General features: G+C 39.8%; 1 protein-coding gene across 1 annotated transcript in view; it reads right to left on the reverse strand.

Annotated features, from left to right (window-relative positions):
- epha10 (EPH receptor A10) overlaps nt 1-13,204 on the reverse strand; it is a 433,571-nt gene that overhangs the window by 269,026 nt on the left and 151,341 nt on the right. Inside the window, exon 4 of the mRNA XM_088090045.1 lies at nt 1,465-1,509. The gene's annotated coding sequence lies outside the window, so the exon portion shown is untranslated. The remainder of the gene's footprint in view (nt 1-1,464; nt 1,510-13,204) is intronic.

Genomic DNA, 13,204 nt, shown 5'->3' on the forward strand with positions numbered 1-13,204 from the left:
TGCTTCTATGCCAAAGTCCTTTTTCCTGCTGTTAAGGCAGACATCTAACAGTTTTACAGCACAAGACTGATGTAGATTATACACATCTTACAAGTGTATACTGACTGTTGAGTCATAATCACACTTGACGCGAAATGAGTCACCCCATTTCACAAATGCTTGGCTTTAGTGTCATTTCTGCAGCATGCAAGGAGGTTGGCAGCCATTTTTAGTACCAATAAGATGGCTAAAAGGGGCCCCGCTGATTGCTGTCATGTTATAATCAACTCATTTGCATATCATCACATTTGATGAGGTAGATTAGTTGGCAGAGAATTCAGTGACTTATAATACCAGGGTGGATGATGGCAAGAGCCAGAAGGAGGGGAAGAGACTGGCAGAGAGACAGCTGTGAGCGTATAGCTGGGGAAAGAGAGTGCGGAAAGTAGACTTTAATTTCTCAAAGACAAACGGACGTTCATTCTCCCGTCACTCAGAAGAAAACTCAGAGAAGATAGAGGAGGTCACTGTGAGGGGAGAGGGTGAATCAGTATTGTCAATCACCATAAACTGATATGACTAAACAAATCCATATCTCCAGGAAGGCTTCTTCCCAGTATACATAATGGATAGGGGTAAAACAAGGTAGCTCTGTGCGCACACTGTTCCTGCTTACAGATGCACTTTCCAATTATTTGCTTTAGCACCAAGTCTCAAGAACAAAATGTGTTCTTGTTGGCTTGTCCCGAGTCTGTGACAACATATTCTCACTATTTCTACTGAAGACAGACTGTTAAGTCGTACAAAATAGAGAACTTTGAAACGTGCACAGCCAGCAATGTAGAGCAAAGCAGGGCCAGTTTCTTTTGTAAGCACTTACAGAACTACTGGTGCATTTATATGTGTATTAAAGTAATGTGCTTACTTTAAGTGTAAGTATGAACTATAACGACTTGAACTAAGTACTGTAGTTGCAATGTTGGAGACAGTTTTTTCTTTAAAGCCTCTGGGAACCCAAACCATCAAAAACGTTCTTAATATGTAATTTAGGCTCTTACATGCATAATAAAAAGCATCAAAAATGATCAGACTTTAGCCTCAATTTAGATTTTTAATATTGTCATTTTACTTTTTTCAGTTTCCTGAAGCTGGGTTGAATGTCACCATTAGCTGCTAGCCACTGGCTCAGCCGCCTGCATGTCTGAGACTTGTACAGACTACATCTCAATCATACACACAATCTCAATTTCCTGGTGTAATCCAAATGATCTAAAACAGTGAAAACTGCAGAATTTTACATAAAATACTTCCAAATTGGGACTGAAAAACCCAAGTCTGTCCAAGTTTGAGTATTTTTATTTTATTTAGCATGTTTTTGGAGGGTTCATTTTCTCATGAAATCCTATTAGAGGGATTTAATTGTATGAATCCATCCAATAATCCAAGAATTTACTGACAGGGATTAAATTGTAAACCTTTACTGACCTTTCACTGAGCAGAGTTCATCAGTCTGAGTCGGCAGGCAGATACCTGTAAATGAGAGCAGCAGTGAGTACATGGAAGGTGGCCGTCCGGTTAACAACCTTTGTCACACCATCCCCCTTTCTCTATCCATATCATCACTGAGCAAAGGCCTGCCACATGACGAGATTAAAGCGCAATGAAAATGAATCATTAATGCAGTAACCTACAGTAATCCAGAAGTTTAGCCCTGCTAAATTGTAGATGAGGCTTTAGAGAGGAGAATGTATGTGGGTTATAAGAGGGAAAACATGTATTCTGCATCAGCCCAAAACAATATGGAGTTCATGAATAATATAGGAGCCTATAGGCAGGCTGCACAAGAAAAATGGAAACCTGTATGAAGGGGGGAGGTGAGAAAAAAAACACAACAGAGAGACCAAAGAGGATAATACACAATAAAACACAACTTATATCAGACTGCCTTCTTTGACTTTGTTTACCAGTGAATGTTCTGTATTGAATTAATTAAACAGAAGAGTTGGGACCATGACATGACAACAAGAGCGAGAGCTGCTGTTAAGATGAGACAAATAGCATGAATGCGGCAAAACATCTGGCCCCCCTCTGACTGACACACAAACTCCATGACGGCTCACAGATGTCTGCATGTCTTTAAGAGTCATACCAAACAGGCACACACTCGGAAACACACGCAAAAAACAGATGAATCACTGTGTCATTCATTACCCCTCAGGGTGCCATCCTCTGCACCATGGAAATGTGGTGGATTCCCTCTTTAATAAATGTGGAGGCTGCTGCCATTAATATATTTATATCTGCTTATGCACCTTGTTGAAAGCACATCCAGGGAGATTTCAAGCTATATGAGCTTATTTCTTATCTACTAAGACAACTGAGCATGCCACCCTCCTCCCCTCCCTCACCCAACATCTCCCCGCCCTCCCTCTTCCCCTATGCTCATCTCCTTCCCTCCATTTTTTCCGTTTCTCCACACTGCAGAAATGGGATTTGAGCATTTGGGGTTCACACGGCGGGCAACGAGTCTCGAGGACTAAAAGTTTCTGTTCCGTTTCAATCGTTTAGTTTGGGGAAAGTTTGAGCGAACCCACTCACAGCCTGGAGACATACAATATGATAAGAAGCCTGGCTCATATCTGATAACCAGTTGCATAAACACAGAGCGGGAGAGGAGGACAGCCTACGCTGGGTGATGCAACAGAAATAAAGCGAGTTGTGTACAGTGGCTTATATTACAGCCTTGTGTTCCTATATAATACCACTTCATTTTCCTACTGGCCAAGCTGAGAGAAATGCACAAAACACACCCACGCTCCCTCTTCCTCTCTGTGGCTCTTCTTCCTTCTCTCTGGCAGTGAAAAGCTCCACAAGTATTACAGTCAAAAGTCACAAAGAACCTGGGGAGGTTTCACTAGCATGTTCAACAAGTCAAAGTCGAGAGTTTCTGTGTCGTACCTGAGAGCGAAAACAAGTAAACAACAACAACCAAGAGGTTTTAAGGTCCTTGAATTTAGGCTTTTAGCAAACATTCTTCAGACTTTTGCAATCTGAGGTTGTTATTTTAAAAATTTTACTTTTAGTTTGGGGTGTGCAAGAGTGTTTAACACAGTCAAGGTTAAATTTGCCGAAAATCCAAGAGATTTAAAGCATATTTTTTTTAATCATTTTCTTTTTATAATTAAAAAATGTGAAATAATGGGTAATTTTATTAGAATCAGCCACAAGTAGGTAACTACGCAGTATCAGTATTGGCCCAGAAAAAAAGAAATCCATATTGTGCATCCCTAGTTAAACCGTATTTTGAGTACCTAGTTAGTTTCTTATGTAACAATTGTGTGTAAACTTGCCCTTCACTCAATGCTTAATCCTCTTGACCCTGCTGGGATTTGAACCTGTGATGCAGGAAGCACCCTCGCAAATGCAGCTACTTGGATCATCGCCATTTATTTAACTGGCCTTTCTCTCATTGCTTTGGTTTAAATAGTCCTGAACTCTTGAAACAAAAGTATCATACAACAAGCGTTTCCTCATGCAGCCAGCAATGACAAAGTAGCATCAACTGTAGCATGTCTCTCTGGATTATCGCCAGGATTATTTTCCCGGCTCAGACTGTGGAGTGTTTCTAAGACTGTCCTATGCTGTCGTTATGAAGGAGGGTGACAGAGAGGTGATGTCGAGGAAGGCTTTGTTTGTGTTCATGCAAGTGAATGTGTAAGCCTGTCTGTACGTATGTTCTGTACCCAGAGTGACATTTACTCAGCAAATTCCTCAGAGACAAGTGTATGGAGCGTATGGTGTCGCCACTCCATCTTCCATGCTTTCCTGTCATGGGAATTATTCCAGATGTAGTTTGTTAGGATCAAAGGAAGAGAAACGAGATGATCTCGAGTGCTTTGGGGGGAAAGAGGAAGTTGAGAGAGAGAGAGAGAGGGAGAGAGAGAGAAGGAGTGGCTGCTCTGCACTTTTGGATTCTTTGTTAGATGGAAGTTCAAGCCAAAGTTTTCTTCACAAATTCAGTGTGACATGTTGATTTGCATCTCTCTGTAGCCGTAATGCATCTTTTTGATGGTTTGGTGTCTTTTCTGGGGTAATTTTTTGTGTTTTTGGTTGTTTTGCATCTCTTTTTAGTTATTTTAATCCCCCTCTTGGCCAATATGTGTAAATTTGAGTGATTTTTTGCAGGTGAGGGCCAGGTGGCTCCCTTTGCAATCCCTTTGCACTATTTCACAAACCCACAGATATAGCAGCCCCTTGTGGAAGTCATCACCCTTGGGTTGGGAAAACACAAATTAGCAATTATGTGCCTAAAGTTCAGGTTTGAGCTGCTGTTATTTTCCACAGGACTTGTAGGATGACAAAGCCATAGTCTTTTCATGTAACCATCTCGCCCATGTACGCACAGATTTACAGCACAACAAAAACATTTCTGAGTTGGTGCCCAGTATAAAAGTAAGAAGAGTCCACTTCACTGTTATGACACAGAGGTCGAGTTCTCTGCAGAAATTCATCTCTTGAACAACCATGGATTACTTTTGTCAATTGTTTTATCAAAACTGAACAGTGACTGCACGGGTGAACGAGAGTGCATTTCAATAACAGATACCTCACATGAAGAGAGATGAGCTGCAGAAGTTTTCAGACTGGAAAAGTAGTACATCATATAAATGTAAAAAAAAAAAAAAGGCTAGTTCTGACAATGAAACTTTTTATGTGCACATGTTAAATCACTACTATCACCCTGCGTACTTTTAGGAGAGGTGCTGTGTGTTGAGCCGCTTTTTTTCTATTAAGTTTTTAAAGTATTGAATAGCAGCCAGGCAGGAAAGCCTAAAACCAAAAGAAGTCTTTATTCAGTAACACCCACAGATTTGACTTGCCATTTGCCCAAAATAAAGTTTGGTGTAGTCCAAGTTTATTCAGTCATGTTTTTATCCTTTGAATCTGTTTCCTTTCTGTTTCATTCAAGGGCACACTGTATGCATGTAAGATGCTGAATGGCAGCCAGGCAGGTGGTGTCTGCAACAGAGGAAGCTAATGACACTTTAAGGTTTCACCACAGGGGGCTTTGCTCACCGGCACCTGCCTGCAGCACGCCGACATGTCCGCTGCATTGCCCTCCCTAACACTTTGTGACATGTGTGTGTGCAACTGTGCATGTGCATACAAGCCAAGTGTGGAGTCTGCTCTCTATCCCCTCTCTCTCACGGTGCCAGCAGGAAGTAGAAGGTAGAATTTATTCTAAATATCGATCGTCTGGCATCTCTGTGGGTGTTCTGTGCCGTGGCGTTCAGTTAGGGAGCAGAGATTGATGCCTTGTCAGTTTGTTGTCGCAGTGAGGAGAGAAGGGCTGTCAATGCTACATAAATCTACAGCAGAAGGGTCACAAGGGGGCCAGAGGAAGAAATATGGACATTTGTTGTTGACTAATTTGTTGCCATATTTGTTCTCAAGTTTGTAACACTAATGAAGTGGCCTCTCAGCAGGTGCTGTTGGGAAATAGACCATAAAGTGACTCTGTGTTGATATAAGACAGGCTATAATCCAAATGTAACTTGTTTATTAAACTTCAACCCCTCTCCACAGTGCACAGACTCAGTTATGTTGGCATCTGTAGTCATTTAAATACTAATTTTGTATTAAAAAATTAAATTGTGTAGTGATGTTTGGAAAGAAAACGTGGTTTCTTCTGGCACTGTTAAAACTCTCTATCAGCATGTTGCCTCAGAGAGGAGAGAAAGAAAAGAGAGAGCTGTTCATAAGACATAAATTGACACCCAAGGTGCCAGCAGAGTAATTAGCACACAGAAAGCAGACAGCTGAAATAAATAAAAGGATCAAGGTTCACGTGCTTACAGCATGTTTCAGCTCAGAGTGTCTATTTTTGAAGGTAGCTCCAAGCAAACAAGATTTCTGTGTCACATATTATTTGCTTTCTCCTTATTTTTTCAATTGTGAGGTAATTTACCATCAATGTAGGGATGTCAGTTAAGATAAATTTTGCTTTCAATGTCCCCAGATCTATTAACTGGTATCAAACTGTTTAATTTTTAAGAAAAAAAGAGGAAAATGAGGTGAAATACAAGCGGTAGTTTTCTTTTGGTCAGGTGCTCTGGCTAGCATGTGTAAACTGGGTCGCACTGGGAAGAAAATTCAGCCCTGGTATTTCTTTTCTCTGGACTGTTCAATATTCAGCGCTTACTTACTATAGGGAGACCAAGAGGGAGCATTAGGATGGTCACACTGCTTCCGAAACAATAACGGTGGGTCAGGACACTAGTAATCTGCAGTAATCTGCAAATCAGTAAAGCCACTAGCTAGCTCCCACCTGACTCCTGTGGTGCACAGTACAGTAAACTAAAGATAAGCAAAATTAACCGACAGATGGCATGTGTAACTGGTCAAAATCATAGTCACTGGTCAACAGATGACATCCGTACAGCTGGAATGATTTTGCCAGATTTTGTTATACCATAGTTATAGGTATTATTATTTCCAAGTCCAGGTTTTAAAGTCCAGCTGACACATCAGACAATATTTATAACCTAGTGTTTATTCACTCACCAAATTCAGGCTGTACAAAGTAACAAATAGTCACCATCAAAGTTTTCAAGATTGTGATACCACTGATAATCTTTAAAAACTGACTTTAAAGGGTTTTTTTGAAAAAGCTTCTGAAATTTCTGAACTGCAAAAAGTACTTACTTATGTCGCTGCACTAATATTTATTCTGATTTACCCGAATTTCACTTTGTTTACAGTATTTATTTGGGCAGCTCACCTACATGAATTATTTGTATCATTTAGATTTAATCTCTTTGTTTTACAACCAGAAAAAATACTCCCAGTCCCTCAGAAGTTTAAATTATGTTTTGCAATACACTGCCAGCTGTTGCACATTGGAGCTTCCCGCCCACCACCACAAATAAATGTTCAACCTGTGTGAATAAAACACTATGCATTTAAAAAAAAAAGCGGAAGCAAAAAAACAGAATACTAAATTATAATATAATTGTGACAATTTCACAATCAATTTGTCAGAGGTTTGTTTACTCTACATTAGCAGCTCCTGAACAGATGTGCTGCACTGTCGTATTCAGTTCATTCAGTTTCTCAGCAGACCAAGAAGGGTGACAAACAACAGAAGCTTCATTAAATTCAAAGGGCTTCCCTCACAGTTGTGATAATACACCTCAGCACCTGCAGCTGAAATACATCCATTGTCTCTTAAATATATTTTGTGACTGTGTGTATATTGTGTTTTGTCATTGGGGCTTTTAGGAAAGGTGTCTTGTTCATTTATACACCTCGTTAAGTTGTAATGAAAAGCAAAGAATCTTTTAGCAAAAAACCAACAAAGCATAGATTTAACAAGCAGGGTGTTGAGAATGTTTCCACCCACTTTTCAGCTTAATTATACAGCAAAACATTTAACACTACTCCTGATTAACAAGGGGGATAGTGTGGATAAAACATGTCACAATCACCGGATGCCAACTAACTTTAATCTCCCTTTAAATCCCTCCTGGAATACGGTCTGTGACAGTGCGGTGCCTGCCAGCTGTTATCATCAAGAATGCGCTGTGGTAAAACAAAAAAAAGAAAAGTGTCATGAGAAAGTGCTTCATGGAAGATGTTCCCAAACAGCCCTTCATCATGTTGGGCACATCTGTGCCAGCATGCGAGCAGCCTCTCTCCACTGATGGAGGCCGGCCATAGAGAAAGCACTCACTGGCATGATGAGGGTGTAAATAGCAGGAGAGAGCGAGACTTGGATGAGACGGGGTCGCTGAAATGAACTATAAATACACAGCTGTCGCAAAAATTTACTTCCACCCCAATTTTTAAAAAAGCAGAGTTGCCGTTTTTTGGCAATAAATTCAAACATGTAAATGGATTAATTTATTCAAGTGTTTTGGATTCTTGGTAAAGCACCAAAATGTGAGTCATTTCATGTAGCAATCACTAGCTTTACACATATTTTTGCATACTGGCTTGTGAAACGAAAAACATTTTTTTAAAACTGCACTCACCCAATCTCACATAAACATAACATGAGCATAAGACATACTTGTTTAAAGAAAGTATGATTTCATACAACTTGGGTTTGATTTTCGTTGCTCTGACCATCAGCTCCATCAGTTAGACTGACTTTACTCTTTAAGACTTTAAGACTTTACTCAACAAAAGGTGTCGGAGCACAGAATTATCGCTAAAGTAGGTCCAAAGGGCAACAAACGGGAGTATTCAGACCATCATACTGGCACAAAACAAGTTGACTGTTTTGACAAAATAGCTACAACAGTGCTTAAAGCTAAAAGCAAACATGAACACATGTGTAATGTCACTAATAAACCCTGATGAACAGGAAATGTACAGTTTCTGCTTCTTAAAATGGATAAATGCATGTCTTGTTCAAAATAAACTTACAACGTAGGCTGCCATTTGGTATATGACAGGTTGAGAGTGAGACCTGGCTGCTAGTGCGCACAAGTCAAAGTTGAACCATCAGTTGGATACTTATGAAACAACATCAACAGCAACAGCAACAACAACAACAACAACAACAACAACAACAGCAACAACACCACAGTAGCAAGGCTGCCATCCATGGCACCATCTTGTTGTCCCTTATACAACGGACATTTTTCTGTCATATTTTTACCTCCCTTTCTCTTCCAATCAAGTTTGTTTAACCTGGTGTTTATTGAATACCTGCCTGACTGCTTATTTTTGATCTGTTTATAGCAACGTTGCAATCTCAGATATAACTATGCTGAGTACAAAGTATACCCAAAAGAAACAATGGTCAAGGTTTGGAAAATGTAAATATAGTTGTAGTAAATCATAGTTTTTCTGAAATATTTTCCCCATTACTATATTTAAAGAAAAATCCACCTAAAACACACCGTAAGCTTGAAAGCTTGCCCTAAAGAGTTTGTTGTGTAATTGGGGGAACACCTACTGAGCCGCCCTATGACTTAATCGGCAATGATAAGGATACCTGTGTTGGATCCAGCAGTGCTCATGTATAACTACCTGCTTATTTTCTGTCAGTCTTTTGGAGTACTTTACATTAGCCCTTTTAAATTCAGAAACCATGCTGCTGGCTCAAGAGATATGACAGCGCTAACATACACATATCAAAGTCACACACAGGTGGGTGACCAGGTTCTCGCTCTCTTCTCCTCCTCCTCTTTTTTCCCCCGTCTCCTATCACCCTAAACCCCCGGTGTATTAATCTGTGATTCTGAAGATGTGATTTTATGGGGTATATCATAAATAATTCATAAGTGAGCTGGGACGACAGGTTGAAAAAAGCGCACACAGCGGAGGGGGTCCTGCTGGGGCTGATCACTAGTCTGAATATCATTAGCAAGGTTTCACGTGACCAACACCATCCTGGGTATTTAAAGTCGACCCCATAGCCTGCACTCACCTCCGCTCTCTGCCTTCATCAAGTGATTCACTGTCGTCTAAACCTCCCGCCAGTGTTTATTTTACAGATTTACAGGACACAAGCTGCTGTAATTTAAGCCAGTTCCTATTGTCATTATTGCAAATGAAAAGTGTTCATTTCACTGCTCTATTGCAGCTTTGCTCTACCACCTGGTAGTGTGCTCATGTTGTTTTCAAAAATCCATCAAAAACAGCGTGCACTGACACCACTGCCTTAGCTAATGTAATAAATCATGCTGATTAGTACGTATATTGCAATTGCAACTAATTAGACACTTAATTATTGTTTAAATGCGACTGTTCTCAGTGTTTTCATCGATGCAAAACTGTCTCATAGATAGGGTGACAATAAAAAACAACTGTTTCTCCCTTGCTTACAGTGGTTTTGCAATAGTAAGAAAAATCTTTCCTGGACCTGCAGAAATTAAATTGATGTGATGTGTGAATTTGACAGAAAACAGGCGTAGTTCCTAAAATAACAGAATGGGATGCAGTTGCATTCACTTATCCCTCTCGTTTTATATTTTGGCTTTCTTTATAGAAATAGGACCTGCTCTCCCATTTTAAGCAGAAATCACTTTCGGTCTTAGATTATGGTGCCGTAATATATAGACATGCCTCAGAAGCTGTTAAGATGAATAGCTGTAAAAAAAAAAAAAAAAAAACTATGATTGCGTTAACATGGACATGAACAACCGGTTTATGATCTGGTTTTTGCAGTACCCTGTTTATGTGTCTGAGCATGTTAACACCGTTTTAGAAACACAAATGTACTGGCTAGAGTCGGCTGAAGAAAGTGGGATGTATACTTAGAATATGAATAACCCGATTTCTCTGTGCTCATGTAAACATTATATCCCAAAAATATTCATAAGTGGGATAAGCCTCATAAACAGATTATGTACATGCAACTGTGCTCTATGTGAAATGGTTGAAAGCTCAGGAAAAAAACAGAGCAAGTGGAATTATTTGCTTAAGGAATATTTCCAAGGCAAAAATGGTATATAGCCTACATAGAGGAAATATCCTATAGGTGCTAATAGCAAGAAAATTATCACAATGATATCTGATTCGACTCCAGCCACTGATGAATACCATGTTATGTGGTAAAAAGTTACAGGAAAAAAAAGTCAGTGAGTGGACCTTGAGTGAGGATTGTTCTGTCAAACTAGGAGTGAATTGTTTTAGTCTGCTGTATTTATGTGGCAGACAGGTCTCTCCAATATGGCAACAACACAATTCTAGGTAGTGCTACAGCAGCACAACACCATCCCTGCTAATGGAGCATTAACCAAACAATTATTGGTGCTGATCATGTTGAAAATCACAAGTGTTTCCCCTTAATTGAAAAGGAGCTGTCAGGGGGTAAATATCTGTTTATTTTGCTATTCATCGCCTTGCAGCTCACAGGCTGGTGCTTGACATAGCCTTTAACAATAGGAGCCAATCATGAGTGATTTCCATTGGGACTCCATGGAGACTGAGGATCTGTCATTTTGTGTGTGTCGCTGTATGTGTGTGTGAGAGAGTGTGCCTGTGTGTGTTAAGGGATGATCCATTTTTTGTCACCATGTTTGCCAAGAAAAACAGAGTGTCTTGATCAATGCTAATGGTTTGCGTGTGTGTGTGTGTGTGTGTGTGTGTGTGTGTATAAATGTGCATGTTTTGTACCAAAAAAGGTTTGAGTCCATCCTGCCTTTCTGTGTTCAAGGAAATTGCTATTGATGAGCTTCACTGCAGCAAAGGGCTCCATGCAGTTTTAAAGGCAGCACACTGCATTAATGCAGACTGTCCATTTACCCTCTTAGGAATCCTCACAAACTACACACACACATACACACATAATATACAAGTCTGGTGGTTTATGAGGACTTTCTAAACCAGTGCATGACAGGGATATGGGGACACAATTCACCCCTTTGTTGCAGAGACAACTCAGCATTAAGAAGCCACTTCTTCTGACTTAAGTCTGTAGAGCTGATGATTCAACCGTCTAAAGGCATATGAGGACTTATGAGGACTAACCTGTATTAACTCAACATTACTACCTATTTGGAATGTCAACGGTTTACTGTTAATCGGTTAATTCCACAGAATATTTTTGTAGTTACGCAGCATGTTGAAGGGCTTTTGCTACTCAAAATAAAGCCACTCATTGACCAGGATGATCGGGGGGAGGGCTGAAGTATGGCCACAATGTTTCAGCACCTACTGTTGCCGTGGGTTGTGGCAGTAGCTGCACTAACTAGCTCCTGCTGGGCTGCTGCAACTCACAGGGATGTGCTAGCTAAGCAGTGGAGACCAGAGGAAAAAGACAATTACAACAAAAAACATTAAAATGTCACCACCTCTAATGGATTGCACTTCAAAATGCAGCTTTAAACTCATTGATTCAATAGAGCGCTGAACTAAAAGAAAAATGCCTCCTGTATTTCATGTTGATTTTTTAAAAATTAACCTGTAAGTTACCAGTGGATGGGTGGCGGGATATTAAGCAAAACTAACCGAGACTGACATCCTATACAAAGACAGTGTGCAATAATACAGACTGTGTTTTTTTAAAATCTATTCTCAAAGGAACCTCTATAACCTATATATATGATACCTAAATATCTAATGCAGCAGTGTCATCTTTTATTCAGCTGATTATTTAGCGTACGAACATACATTACATAAAACACAAATGCACGAGTTGCAACCGAAAACACAAACATGTTAAAGCAATAACTGAGTTAGAACATAGTTAACCCATTCATGCATAGACACAAATGCGGCCCCCACAACCCCCCAGAAGACCACTGTGATGTTTAGACCTACAATGTGTGAGCATGTAAAAGCAAGACTTGGGAATCAGCCAGTAAGCTCTTATACTAAATATTTGATTTCAGTTGAACAGGCATTAGTGAAATGTCTAATTTATTCAATTAACCTTGCAGCGATGTTGGAGAGAAATTGAATAAATCAATGAAATTGAAGACATATTAGTTGCAAAGTTGCCATGTGTGTGATAAAGCATTTACCCTGTCTCCCCTATTCATTGCATAAATTTGGTTTTAGCCTTGCAGCATACCAAGCCTGTATTTTATACATGTCTTACCTTGTGTTACATGTAAAATGGATGAGCACCCTCTTTTGAGAAGACGCGAGGTGAGAGTAACTTCTGCATAAATCTCTGCTTTCTGTCATGGGGATGTGAAATCACCAGGATACAAAAAAGAATGAAATAATTCAGACCATCATTGAATTAATTCAGCTGTACGTAGAGTGAACCACTAATCAGCTCTCCGGAAAACCTCAGACAAAGTAACTGCGAAGCCTTGAGTCCTCATTAAAACCACGAGTTGCAATGTCTATATAAAGAGGTTAGGTGTGTGTGCATGAATGTGTGCCTGCAGGCATGTTTGATGCCTGTGTGTTGTATTCAAGACTGAAGATCCATGTAAGACCAGGAGGAAAAATAATAATTCAGGTGTTTGTCTTACAGAATCATACAACCCCCAAAGTAGTAATTCCGTTTGTTTATGTACATTTGTACGAGGTTACAAGTCGTAACCTTACATGAAAGAAGAAATATTATCAGCCCTGGGGATATTCTCCTAGTGAAAAGAAATGCACTGTTTCCTGTCTTATTTAAATGGATTTCAACTTCCTCAACAGGTGACCACAGATGAACTAACACCCAACCTCTTGCTACAAGATACCAAACTATTTTTATTTTCCCTTTTGAGGCAGTTTTTCCTTCATTAATTAACCAAAATAGCCAAAA

Source organism: Plectropomus leopardus, chromosome 17, assembly GCF_026936395.1.
Source record: "Plectropomus leopardus strain MGB_pleo_1.0 chromosome 17, ASM2693639v1, whole genome shotgun sequence".
In the NCBI taxonomy this organism is placed as follows: domain Eukaryota; kingdom Metazoa; phylum Chordata; class Actinopteri; order Perciformes; family Serranidae; genus Plectropomus; species Plectropomus leopardus.